Genomic DNA, 12,460 nt, shown 5'->3' with positions numbered 1-12,460 from the left:
TCATATAAATAAATAAATAAATAAATAAATAAATAAATAAATAAATAAATAAATAAATAAATAAAAGAAGGATGGAAGGGAGGCACAGAAGTTCCGATTGAAGCTTTAGAAGAGTACGCGGTGCGTAAACTTCACGATTATCATTCATAAAGAAAGAGCGATAGGCACCTCAGGAAGTCACAAGCTTGATCGGGAAGTCACACGATCTCTTTGCATTCGCGATTGCGAGCGTCTTGAGTAAATGATTCTAGGTGCGATGCGTTTGTCAACGATCTATACGCTCGTGGTAGACGAAGAGTGAAACAGTGCGAAAGACGGGATGAGAAGAGGACATATGCATGGTACCGAAATACCAACCAGTGTTTATTTGATCATCATCATCATCTTCTTCTTCATCATCATAATCAGCCTGCCTACGCCCACTGCAGGGAAAAGGCCTCCCCCATAATCTGCCAATCAACCCGGTCTTGTGCTTTCCGTTGCCACGCTATCCCTGCGAACTGTTTAACCTCATCGGCCCATCTAACTTTCTGTCTCCCCTTTGTGCTTTGGCCTTCTCTGGGAATCTATTATTAAGAACCAGCAGTTGTCCTGCCTACCTGCTACGTGCCTGGCCAATGTCCATTTATTCTTCTTGATTTCAATTATGATATCTTTAGCCCCGGTTTGTTCCCTGATCCACTCTTTCCTCTTCTTGTCTCTTAAGGTTCCTTTACAACTTCATTTACATATTCCTTTACAACTTCCAGGGCACATGTATCTACGTAGAAACCATGAAACAAAAGCATAAATGCACATACACGCGATAGAGATCATATATGGCAACCATGCAGCATCGACGAGTACAATCAGGCACGCTGCTGTACGCTCACGCCTTCTCTCTCTCTTATTTAATTCTCACCCCCACGTGTATAGCAAGTTCCATGGATGGACAGACTCTCAGTCTAATTGACCACTCTCCCTTCAAATAATTTCCTGCATTTTTCGCTTTCTCTGCAAGCATGACTCGCGAACAGAAACTGATGTCGAAAATTTCCTGAAGCTTGCGGAGCCATTGGCCACTTATAATTTCTGTGGTCTTTTTCTTTTTTCACTATAGAATCCAACCACGTCAATCTAGTGAGGAACTAGTGAACAATCGGGAATAAATGAAGTATAGCCAGTAACTTCCATCGTCATATCATATGTCGGACTTCGGCAAAGACGGCGGTTTTAGTAATTGCTGCTGAACGTGAAGTTTCATTAGTGAGCACGATTAGTATTTCTGCAATCTTTTTTTTTTCGTCATTGGTTTTGTGATTAATCGACAAGATCCGCTGGTTGCTCGGTTTAAATTGATGCCCAATGCGTGGAACGTGGCTTTGATCACCAAATAAGCAACCGGAATGATTATACGATACAGATGCATTATTCGTTCCTGGCATAGAGGCTGGTTCAGTGGACGTTGATGAATAGCATACATCAATACATACAGAGCGTCAGCAGGCACTCTCGGATATTGCGCTTTGATGTTCGAGACAGTAGATGTATGTATACGCATCAGCGAAGTGAGCTTAGTCAATCGTTCGAAGATCTTTTCTTGTATTTGTCCTGTTTCTTTTTCTTTTCAAACTTTTTCTGTTTTTCGTGGCCCGTTTTTGAGACATTGCTGTTGAAGAAGCATTGTTTAAGGTTGTTGGAGCCGATACTTGTGAGTGCGTTGCGTTTTCCTTTGGTATATCAAAGGAGAACAATCGAGTCCAATAACAATACTGACATCACTACATATATAAGAATAGAAAACAGAGGTAGCAGGGCAGAATAGAGTTATCAAATCAAGATGCAAATGCTTAATGCAGCAGCATGAGGCACAACTGATGTTGTTGGTTAATAGTGCATGGCTTCAACCACCCAGCCGTTATGCATGCAGGAGGGAACGAAATTGGATCGCTTAACACATGGCCAGGAAGATGCACATGCAGGGATAATAATGGGAAGCATCCTGACTTTATTGAGTTACTAATTCGAGATATAGGGCACCCAATGGTCAATAATGTTGCGGGTATAATTGGTCCGTATGATCACGCATGAATGGTATTATGCTTGCGTAAATGTTCTGAAGGAAACGGAATGGGCGTTCACCGAACATCTCAGGGAACCTGGTCTGTTATAGAGCACAGTGAAATACTTTGACTAAGTAGAATTACCATATGCAATACGTCGAAATTACTATGTGATGCGATTCACTCTTAAACGCTCGTTAATACGAAGCGTTGGAGTAAATTTGAATGGCAAAATGTAGTTCAGAACGGTAAGTTTGGAGCGGCCACAGTGCGTTTCTGGCGCATTTGATGAAGCAATTCACAAAAGCGTTTTTTTTTTAACCGCTAGAATTACGGCTTGTCTTATAACGCATGGCAACACGTTTCAAGACCTACTCACCTGCAGGTCGCGGGATCGAATCCCGGCCACGGAGTTTGCACTTTGATGGAAGCGAAATGCTACAGGCCTGCGTGCTATTTAGGTGGACGCCAAAGAACCCCTGCGGGGGGTCAAAATTTACGGATCCTTCCACTACGGCCCCTCGCATAATCGTACGGTGGTTTTTTTTGGGCTAAAAACCCCAAGAGTCATTATTAGAATGGGCAGCTCGGCATGCTGCAGAGCAGGTAGATATTTCACGGGGATCAGAGGACCACTATCTCTTCGCAAACGATGCACATGGCTTGTCCCTGCGGTATGCTACTTTAATACTTTAATCCAGGTATATCTTACCGTGCAAAGACAATATTTCTTCATTGTTGAGCGAACGTCGTACGTCACCTGACTGCACAAAATACATGTACTACAGGAGAGTAATGAACGACGTGGGCTGGTGCACTCACACGAAGCGACAGGGCAGGAATGTAATGCGATATAGGGCACGAATGTAGAAAAATGAAATGGTACCTATACATGTATTATTATTTTCACGGGGAATAACGGATGGTGGGATCCAAATGATGATGGCTGGGAAGGATGATTGGACTCGACGTGTAATTTGGGAAGACACTCAGACTGTGGATTCAAAAAAAAAAAACACTCATGGACACGCGTTCACTTTCGTGTTATACCGATTTCTACATAGAGGGATCAGCCATGCTTTTTTAAGCTCCAATCCTTTTGATGGACTTACTTGACTACGGCAAGTAAGCTGCAGACTCTAAGCCGGAATGATAGGAAGTAATGCTGCGGAAAAAAACAGCTTGGTTCTTTCTTCAGTAAACTACAGGATATGTCACCGAGGCCAATGTAATTTGTTTTCCCTTTGCAGGTGTGGGCCCTAATGCCAGATTTTCCTTCGTAACAATTTTGTTTGTTTAATTTGATGCGAAAAGTGCGTCCGGCTGGCACAAGGCTACACTTATGTCAAGTTTTGTCATGCGCCTGGCATACAAACCCTGTCAGGCTTGAGTGCCCGTGGCTTGTGCGGGGTCCGACGCTGCCACCACCTCTGTGAGAGCCTACGCTCAGCATGTCGCTGGTGACGAGCAACACATCCTTCATTGAAGTCACGACTAGCGTTGTCTCTACGGCCGCACGACGAATGGACAGGAAGCTACCCGATACCGGTCGTTTTGTTGGCGCAGAGAACCGGCGCCGCCCCATGCAAAGCTCGCTGCTGTGGGACAGAAGACACGCAAGGAAGCTCTCTGTCATTCCCATTACCTAGTGTTGTATGCACTTCCTGTAGGCCCACACTGTACATGGCTGTCTCTTTGTACCATGCTGCGATGCGAGGTCGTTGTTTTGATTCCGAGATACTGCAACCACATTGCTGACTAATAATGGCACGCAGTAAAAGAAGGTTCGCAGTAAAAGAAATTCTGAGTTGGCCTAGATGCACATGGTCTCTCTCATTACGCCTCTGTCATTTCGGGATAACAAGCCGGGCCAGTCAAATAACCACGTCACGTACACCATGAGTTAAAAAAAAGGCAGAGAGTTAGCTGCCTTGTTGATTGTTGAGCAAGCGAAAACTGCTTTATAGAAACTCTCCGCAGAAACTATGCGGCAGCGTTATTGCCGGTTAGGTTTGCCACAACAGGTGAAAAGTTACAGTGATTTAAGGAACGCACTGGTAAGGAAGATACAAACAACTTGGTGGACGCTTTAGGTTTGTCTTCTAGAGTATAGAGAGGATTATGTAATACGTCTTCATTATCCCTTTTCCGAATCAGTGAAGGCCCTACTACGCTTCCGTACAGCTGCTCACTTCGTTATTGCTTTGGCAGCTAATTATAAATAAATATGTCTGAATGCTCTCACTGCTATGCAGTAGCTGGCCCACCCATTACACGTAATATTCTTATACTAAGTAGTATTGCATACATGCGTTGAGACTCCTTCCCCTACACGACATTCATATAGTTTTTCTTTTTTTTGTAGCATATTCGATCAATGGCGTGGCTTTATAGAAGAACCCCTGCTTGCCACGCAGATGACCTGGGTAAGTCGAAGATTTTCAAGTTCGTTACCTTATGTGCATATTTCTCTGTGTTTTTTCGCTCATAATTAATATTACCGAAGCCGACGCCGCAATTAGTGTTTGTGTTTAGAAGTTGGGAACAATTAGAGCACTATGCTATAGGAGAGCCATATGCTGTCCCCATCAGGCACTTCTGCATGGCACCGCTGTTACCAGCTGAGCTTGGACATCACTATCACTTTGAATGGTAAGGAACATTGGGCAGTGGGTGCCGGCACATGTCAAAACCTATATGTACTACACCCTGTGTATGTACCGGCGTCATACTGCATTATCTAACAGAATTACGTTAAGCGATGACAGCCTCTATGTATTTGTCCTCACTGCGAAAATATGTGCCTTCCAACGCAATGTTCTTTTGCCGAAGCGAGAAATCAGTATGCTCTCCGCGATGGACCTCCCGAGGTCCTCCGAGCTCTGATACAGCGGGCCCGACTCGTCGCTGGAGTCGTCCTAGGGACCCCGGATTAGGGGTTCTTCCCACTCCCCCTTCTCCAAGCTTTTGTGAATAAAGACGTTTCTCTCTCTCTCTCTCTTTCAATGCAAAGCAGCTCTTAACTTTACGTGTGTAACGCCGTACGTACAAACGCGCCCCAACGCGTTCCCTTCGCGTTGTACTAAGCACACATGCATACAAACTGGCTCACATACACACATTCTGTGTGCGTACGTGCTTGCTTGAAATGCACGAGCGTTTATTACGTTCGACCTCTAGAGGATCGCCTCCATTGTGCCTCCCGACTCCCCTTCGAACGTTTCGGTTCACATGTAGTATAACGTCCGGTCGGTGGCCTTCAGACGCCGATGCTTGACGACATCGCCGTGCGCACTCCGTCGCTGACGTGAGCGCCGCCGCTTCCTACAAGCCCTACACAGCTTCCGAGACGGGACCGAGGTCCACTACACTACAGCCCCGTTGTGCGATGGCGGCGGCAGCAGCGACGAAATAGATCGCTCTGCATGACAAAGAACGGAACGGTGAATGCGTCCCGGTCGGGTCGTTATTCATACGTAGCCGAGGACGCACAGGGGCACGAAAACCTTTTGTTCCTTCTCCTTGTTCTTGGCGACCTCAGGCGGGCGTGACGGACGCCGCCGTTGGCGACGACGACGAAGTTGTGGAAGGGCTCATTCCGAAGACACCCTTCATTGTGCGCATTCGCTCGGAAGTACCGAGAACAACGGGACGTCTTTGTTTTGCAACCGCTGTTATCGTTCATATTTCTGGCTCAATATCGCCTCGAAAGTCATGTTTACCCGACCGCGTGGCGTAACAGACGCTAATTGCAGGTTGAACGCCTCTTCACATCCGAGTAAACTCTTGGGAGTTCGCCCTTCCGAAGCCCTTGAGGTAAAGGCGTGTTCATTTCCGTCGGAGTGACTGGTATTGTGCTCTGTGTAGTGCATTTGCGAAAGCTGCACTTCTCGATGGTCTTCTTATTGCGACACAAGCCTTGGGTGCCCATCAAACGCGTACATTGACCATCGGTGACGTCAATACGACTCGTGAAAAGAATCACTACGCGATGACGTCACCACGACGTCACAGATCACCAAAGCTTGTTACTTAATCATGACGTCACCGCTTTCGTCAAAGGAAGGCTGATCACGGAGGCAATGCAAACTCAGGTGAGGGGTAGAAAGGTTGCAATGCTGCCATCCTGGAGACACCCCAGGCGCGGAAAACTTTCAGGGAGGAGGGGGGGGGCAGCAGGAAATTAGGCCGTGAAAAAAACGATGATTAATCTCGCCTTCGAATTGCCCTCGAAAAAGGCGTACGTGCCCCTGTGAGTTCTCGAATGGTCATTTAAAAAAGGCATAGGCAGAGAGAAAGCGTGAAAGTCAGTTGTCATCGCGACGAAGCCCGCCTGCGACGTAGCATCAGCTAATTGTTATTTTTCCAAGTTTTTAGGTATTTTAGAACTGAGAACTGTACATTTGATTGCGAGGCCACTTGTAGTGGATGACATCGAATCGGTGTTTGGTAGAGGACCATCCACATTGATGTTTCGTACATGAGCACAACTTGCGCCAAAAAGCACAGTACGTGATCATTTTGTCACTTCTGTCCCGTAGTGGAGGTTGAAAGTCGAAACTGTTACCTCACGTTCCGAACCGCAATGCTTTTCAACCAACATTGTATAACGACGTCGTACCACTGTAGCTCCATGCCTCGACAAACCACGAGAGAAAATATGGCTCATTGAAGCTCACAGATTCAAGATTGAGAGGAGCCAAAACAAAGAGAGGGGCTTTGTGTAAGCCTTTGCATCCGTGGGATTGAAGATAAACGAAACAATGGAGCTGGATAAAACGACAGTATAGTGTTAGCCTTGCGCCTTCGTAACAGTTCCCCGACAGCTCTTCAGAGCCTATGTGGCGGTGACGCCCTATAAGCTCGCTGCCACCCCTCCCCCCCCCCCTTCGGCCGAGCTGGATGTGTGAGCTGGGCGAAAGCTTCGTGGTCTGCGTACCAAGCTGAATAAATGGGGAGTAAGATGGGTGTGTGCTTGGTTAAGCCGCGCCGCGTTCTCTTTATCACGCTGTCAAACGCCGAGACCTTTCCGTCTAACTCCACCCCTCCCTTCAGCTGCGCAGGTCTCGGCTGGGAGTGTTGCATACAGTGTTGACCAAGCGATTGTTCAACACTCGATGATCGCGGTTTAGAGCGACGTGAAAGTGAACGTCTGGAGGTGGGCGTGCACTTTGAAACTCCAAGTCTTTACAGAAATAAAAACAAAAGAAAATGCTGCGACACTGTTTTAGGTGAGCGCAATCGCTTAAAAAACACACATGCTCAAGCGAGCACATCTTCCTTCCGGTGCTTATAGAACAACGTATACGGCAAATAATTACCACTTTCTTTTCTTTTGTCTCTTCGTCTTGTTGTTTTAGTCGTATTCTGTCATAGTGGACGCGTTTGTCAGCACAGAACCGAGCTTCAGTGTTTGCGTATTTGAGCCGGACTTAAGCACATTGTCTGATTGACATGCTTCTCTTGCCACCGTTATTTTCATCGTCTTCTGTTATAGGTTTTTTGAGCAAGTTCCCAGTGCCTTGTACGTTTCCCATCGCAAGTTCGTGTAACAAGTAGTGGCTGAAAGCCAAATGACCCTCGTAACAATTATACACTAGAACGGCGCAGTCTGCGGACGAGCGAGAGGGTCCAGGTCGTTCGCTTGTGGAGTTGGAGTCCCAAAGCGGCTCAGGCTATTGCAGGCACCGTAGTGAAGGGTTCCGGAAATTTTCTACCACCCAGGCATCCTTCGGAGAAGTGATTACAATGAGGAAAAGAAGAGAAAAGTGTTGCCCGTAACTGTCTTTTCTGAAGAGGACACTCCAACTTTCACTGACATCGCCATAGCACTGGGACATCCAGCAATTCGCATCTATCCAACAAGGTGCCGCAGCTGACGGTATCCAATCAGGGCCTTTCGGATCTGCAGCTCAGCACCTTGACTACTTGAGCCTTCGAGGTGACGTGCGTGGTTCCGATACTGTTATTTTCATTGGACTCTGCACTATACTGTAGCAGCCACTGCATTCCTTTGCCTGAACCTACCTTCCAGGAGGTCCCTGCCGCGAGAGGCACGATGCTCATTCACAACTGCGACTAAAATTGGTCGCTCTACCATTTGCGACCGGCTACTAAAGAGCGATTCAAGCTGACCGATGTTTACACTTGCGTGCACGATTCATACCCGTCGCGACACAGAATTCACGGACGCTGTAATTGACATTGTCCCGAAAGGTACGCTGACGTTCCTTTCCTGCGCATCTGATTGGTTCAGATGTTCGCCCCTGCAGCCGCTCGACTCGAAAATCGATCGAGTAGCTAACGACTGAGCCAAACCAGCCGTATGCGACCCTTTTGGACCACTCCCGGACTGACTTCGTCGCGAGACCGGTGCTAGCTAGACGTGGGTGTTGAACAAGCCTTCACTCTTTCAAAGGACGCTTGGCTGGATGCCACTCTAGGCTCGCTTAAAAGGGTTCGTCGAGGAGGCGCCGCTAAATAAACACATTCGGCATCGAACCGAGTGAACGACGCTGCTCCCAGAGCCCCTCGTCGGATTTGCCTTGTGGTTCGCGAAGACTCTCGGCTCACACCTGTACAGAGAAGCAACCACAGCGTCCCGAGCGAAGGCTGTTTGCTTTCGGTTCGGGGCGAACCGTCGAAGGGCGCCGGAGTGCGTTCGCCTTGGCGATGCGGGAGCGTATACTTAGTTATGTATACGCGTGCATACACGGCACGCAGGTGCGCTCCTTGGTCGCGCAGACTGTGTGCGCCTAAACAAACTGGCAGCATGCGGAATTCCCAACTTTTTCGCGGCAGGAGAAGGTTCAAACATCGCTGCGTGTCACTACGCTGTAGTGCTAGATGCATTTTTTATTTTTATTTTTTGTTTGACCGTGGGTGTTGGCGCGTACGAAGTCTGTATTTCTGCTTTAATGATGTGTTGCGGGCATGCATTTTTATATCTGTACTTTTCCATGAGCGCTCATGAGATCAACAAACACTTTCAACATAGAGGAAACAAAAATTAGACCAGGTTGTCGAATCAGCATGGCTAAGGGCATTGCTTTCAAAAATTTTTAAAAGAAGTTTACCATTCCTTTTGATAGTGAATTCCAGAATTGCAGTTTCAAATTCGGTACAACTATTTCTAGCACTGCGGGATAGCCTTTTAAAATATACTTTATAGGCAGAAAAAAGGTCTCCTATGTATGAAGTATTGGAACTCAACTTGGCTGGGAATTTCCTCGGGCAGCTCATGTCATTGTATTTCTCAAAATACTTCAGCTTGATTCAATTTCGAAAATCACTCATACAGAATCTATCACTGGCAGATTGTAAATCGGCAAACTATGTATAAATACTTCATTATCGATTTTTCAATATGGGCTAATGTTTGTAGTGGGACGTCAAACGTTATTCTTAACAGTAGCTCAGTTTAAGTTGGAAATATGACGGTACAACTGGATGCTTTGTTCACGCCGATATAGATAAATGCGCCCCCCCCCCCCCCCGCCACACACGCACACCTCAAAATTTCAAGTACATAAATTGTGTATGGGTGTTGACGTCTCGTAAGCTGACAACCACATTGGGAACAAGATCCTGCATATGCCCCTAGATTTGTTTGACATGCAGTTGTAAAATATGAGTAGCCTTTATCACAGCGTTATTGAATTTTCAATTGGTTTATTTGTGACAGTTGTATTGACGAGTTTCTAAGTACAAGTCTGGATTACTGTTACTTGTTTATATGCGTCATTGTTTTTTTGTATTTTTGCGCTCATACTTGCTTACCTATGAGTTTACATGTAGCCCTCCTGGGGAAGCCCCAGACCGACCGACCGACCAATTGAACAAATGAATGAACTGTATTCTCCCTATCAACGCTCAGAGAACCAGTAGATACAATGAATGCAGTAGTATTGCACGAGGCCCACAAGTGAGTGCACGGAGTCAACGCTCCTGAGGCAACGATGGTCACGCGCTGTGCTCCCCCCCCCCCCCCCTGCTTCCCGCCATCAATGCGGCCGTGTCGGCCGAACCTCTTTATGGAGGCAGAACCGTAGCGGCCCTGTGTGGCAGACAATGGCAGTGGCGCGTTGCTCGAGGACTCTTTTGTTCTGCCCATCGGTCGCCGACCGGCACGACACGGGGTAGGATGGCACTGCACGGCGGCCTCGTCGCTCCGCTCGCCATTGTCTCCGTCTGAACCCCATACCAGTTCGAACAACACAAAGCGTTTCGTACAAATATCGGTGCAGTGCCTTCTGCTCTTCTTGAATCGTTAGTAGAACATTCATTTTGGTTCGTCCAGCCATATCACAATGATTCAGAAAATGTACTTGCTCTGCGGACCGAATCGTAGCTGTTCTTATACCTTTTGGTACTTCGGCTGGTGGCAGGGGCAGCAGTGCATTTGCATTAGTGAAGAGGCTACTTCTTCTGAATATTTACTGCTTTAGCTTAGCGGATGACGAAATGCGGAAGTTCACGGCACTGTTTTTACCCTGCTGTCTTCTTATTGCCGGATACTGTCAGGTGGTAGTGACATCGACAATGACAGCACTAGGCTTTTTCAAGGTGAAGCTCTTTATTTGGCCGAACTTGTGTACGCGAATCCCAAAGTGAAATTACAGCAAGTATTGCATGTTGTACACTGATGTCGGCGCACAGAGCTTCGGTAGTCAATAACCTGACAAGCGGTGAAGCGCGTCGGCATTTATACATGTGCGGTCTGATATTCCGGCACGTTATAGCTGGATGCCACGCAAGTTCTAGAAGAAACTGTTATGTTCGCGTTGTGCGTATATTTGCATCGGTAGGTTCCACGATTATCTCGATGGTTCTTGGTCATTCGGTGCGGTTTGCACTATAGGCAGCACTTACAAAACTTGAGGAAGGAATGCGGGAATACTGCATACGACTTGCCAATACGCAGGCAACGTTCAATCATGAAAGGTTCCACGAATGCTAAGCGTTACTGATGCAAACACGCTAACTATGCCAAGAACACACTGCAGGACTAACTTTTCAAAGCATTTGCACGGCGCGGATGTTTGCACATTGCGTGGCTGCCTGTTACTACCTCAGCACTTTACAGTTTTAGTTTATTTTGTACGTGTGACTGCAATAACGGGCCGTGTTCGACTTGCCAAATGGGCATTCGCTTCAAATAGGCGCGCCTGTATAAAATTAACTTGCTTCTGCCGAAGCCATGCATGCGGTTCTGCATGACTCATGCATCGCTAACGGATACGCAGTCAAGTTATATCCCCCCCGTTATACGGTTACGCTGTTTTTAAGTCATAACTGTGCAGTGGTATTTTCACACTGACATCGAAGGGCTGTATTTTATTCAATTGTCGAATTATAATGCGTGGAAAATGTCGCTTGCTTCGGGGAACACAGGGCGAAAATCGGAGAGATTACTGAGGTTTGACATTCTCAGTGATGATCACGTGCGTTTATTACAGGTGCCGTGTCAAGGAAAACACGCTGAATGATAATCTCCGCAGCTATGTAATTGTCAGCTTTTGGCGATGGTATTTATTCATGTATTGAGATACACCTCTGCTGCCCTGTTGATACTTGTTTAATTGTACCGGTGGTTGAAAATGAGCTTTCATTAATATATTTATGTTAAATTTCTCTGCTTGAACTTGATTATTTCAGTGTCCTTTCTGTTACCTCTTTACCTCTTACTGTTCTTGCATATATATATATATATATATATATATATATATATATATATATATATATATTGAACAGCAGTACATTTAAATTTAAATAAACATTGTGTAAGTTTATTGGTTATATTCACTTAGGGGGCTAAATGTAATATTTCAAACTCAAACCTAAGCAAGTAAAATAGCGTCATATCCTTAATGGCTGCGTTTAACCTATAAAAAAGTCATGAACACATTATCTGCTTTTCACAGCTATCAGAAACACCAACTCAGCCTTCGTTCGAGATTATTTGATAACAAGCCGTTATATATTGATACCATACTACTGGGCATGAGAAGCATGACTTTTCGACCTTTCTATTCAACTTGGCAGTATATGTGAATTGGTTACTTGGTGTTATCCTGAATAAAGTTATCCTGAACTGGTTAGTGACCCTGCTTTTTCTTCTCTACCATTTCTTCTTTCTTGGAGAGACATATTCAATGGCCGACACGGAAATGCTTACAAAAATGACATATTAAGGAGGCGTGGTCTATCAGTGACTTCCATATGTCGGTAAAAAATGTGGAGCTCACTCACTTTACATTTTGCCCCTCGGACTTATTCGGGCCTAGTGGGACCAAATTTTTTCTCAACTGGACTCACTCGTACTCAGACTTTCTAATTACTTTTTTCTCAACTAGACTAACTCAATATCGAACTCGCCCAAATATCACTCGTTTGGACCCGCTCAGACTCATGGCTCT

General features: G+C 46.0%; 1 long non-coding RNA gene across 1 annotated transcript in view; it reads left to right on the top strand.

Annotated features, from left to right (window-relative positions):
• LOC142817682 (uncharacterized) overlaps positions 1–12,142 on the top strand; it is a 35,377-nt gene extending 23,235 nt beyond the window's left edge. The window contains exons 2-3 of the long non-coding RNA XR_012895300.1: positions 4,408–4,468; positions 11,966–12,142. This is a non-coding gene — a long non-coding RNA (uncharacterized LOC142817682). The remainder of the gene's footprint in view (positions 1–4,407; positions 4,469–11,965) is intronic.
• Positions 12,143–12,460: the final 318 nt, after the last annotated feature.

This window comes from Rhipicephalus microplus, chromosome 5, assembly GCF_043290135.1.
Source record: "Rhipicephalus microplus isolate Deutch F79 chromosome 5, USDA_Rmic, whole genome shotgun sequence".
NCBI classification, from domain to species: Eukaryota; Metazoa; Arthropoda; class Arachnida; order Ixodida; family Ixodidae; genus Rhipicephalus; species Rhipicephalus microplus.
This window is presented reverse-complemented; position numbering and strand designations above follow the sequence as displayed.